Source organism: Diplotaxodon limnothrissa, linkage group LG7 (assembly GCF_057381915.1).
Source record: "Diplotaxodon limnothrissa isolate DT_005_m linkage group LG7, D_limnothrissa_male_GT1.1, whole genome shotgun sequence".
NCBI classification, from domain to species: Eukaryota; Metazoa; Chordata; class Actinopteri; order Cichliformes; family Cichlidae; genus Diplotaxodon; species Diplotaxodon limnothrissa.
In genome coordinates, this window is record NC_140602.1 from 21,948,062 (window position 1) to 21,950,086 (window position 2,025).

Sequence of the window (2,025 nt, forward strand, 5' to 3'; positions counted from 1 at the left end):
AACTAGGCCATAGCTTTTTGGCAGACCAAGACTGTGATGATAAAAGGCTTGATTGTTGACATAGTGTTTTTAATGATGACGTTTCTGGCAATGTGACGTTTTTGTTTATTTGCTGAACATGTCTCCAAAAATGCACGTCATTGTGGAGAAACTGCTCAGCGCAGCACAGTGGTGTTACATGCGTGAGATCAGGTCCAAGATCTTTTTTTTTCTTTTTTTTCCCAAAAGTAGTTTATCCCATTGAACCTTTTAACATGGACACACAGTCCAAAAAACTGCTCTTTCATTTTCCTTAACTGCTGCTGTAGTGTTTCATAAGTGTTTCTTTGCCATAATAAATGCCACCTCGGATGAGACGGAACTGTGGCTGCCATCTTGTTTCATGTGTTCTTGGACAAATTGTTCTCAGTGCGGTTGGGAAAAATTGGGGTAAAATTGCTTGAACCATTACCATGGCTGTTCACTTTGGAAGCGTGTCTATGTTGAGTAACGGTGTGTCGTGATAAATGTTTGAGCTTTGGGAGAGTCAGATTGGGATATTTTTCCACCACTGTCCTTTCTCACGTGTAGACCTGAGGGGGGGGGGGGGGTGCTTATACCACTGGAACTGCGGTTTAGGCATGCAGAGCGTGCTTTAGGCAGATGCAGCGGGAAAACTGATTATGCTTTTTCACTGACTTTCTAATTGGGAGCCAGCAGGCTGAAGACCGACTAATGACCGATTTGGCTGCAGACGTCGTAGGTGAAAACGGCAATGGATGGTACGAACTACTTTTGCATAGTCTCAGGAGTGTCATACCAAACACAAAGTGAAACCACAGTCAGGATAGAAGCAGTTTCATTCCATCAATGTATTCTCCTCCAGCCCAAATAAGTAAAGCACATCCAAAATGAATCCTCTCAAATCCCAAATGGCATCATTCATTTCAGTCCATGATCGTGCCTTTTTTTTTTTTTTTTTCTTCTTGTTTTTCCCCCCTTGATATTTAGCAGAAGGACCCTTTCTGCTAAATATGGAGTCATGGCAGCTTCGCTTATAGTGAGATGGGCCATTGAGCTTTCGTTATTGTGGGAATGTATTCCTAAGCCCCCCACATGCATCCTCACACACTTGCTTAGAGCAGCCCATGCTGCAGTTACTATGCCATTTAAGCATGCATCTGTACATCAGTTAAGACCTCATGAGTAGTGCAATACTTTTTTCTTTTTAAAAAACAAAAAAACAAAAACATGTCTTAGCACTTTGAAATAACTATTCCCAACATGCTCTGAGATTGGTCATTATGGCAACGGGATTGGAGGAGGAAAAACGTAATTATTTTGCTCTACACGTGATGCTGGGATAACTTGATTGTTATTGTAAATTTAGTGATGATTAAATATAAACAATTTACTGTAAAATGAATACAAATCTGCATAGTGCTTTACTGGGACAAACCGAGCTGATTTTTACTGGGAAAACCAGACAGCGAGGGTAGAATAGTTGAACCAAGCACAAATCTGTGCCTACACCTTATGAAGTCCTTCTGGGCCATGTGAGCATCAGAAACTTAAATATAATTTTCATTATTATTGTTGCTTTCAGTTCTCCAGACTGGATGTAATCTGTGCTTTCATTTGGTCCCAGTATCTTGCCATTATTATTATTATTATTATTATTATTATTATTATTATTATTATTATTATTGAGTACATGTACAAAAACTTGTGTTTATGCGTTGGGGCCAGGGAAGGGGGGGGGGGGGGTGTTCTTTGCTACAGAATTCATATTGAATTTGCTTGTAGTGAAGTTTGTTTTGTTTTTTTCTGTCTACCATCCTTGTGTGTACTTTTTTTTTTTTTGTAGACTTTTCCTTTAAATGATGAACACAAATGTGCGCTATTTTATTTTTCTATTATTCACAACAGCTGTTTTCATACGATTAGCTAGGATTATACAATTATCTACATTAATTTTATATTTGTTCTGTTATAACCTGTTTATCATTCGTATGACTAGTGATTAAAGTTATACTGTATTAAATA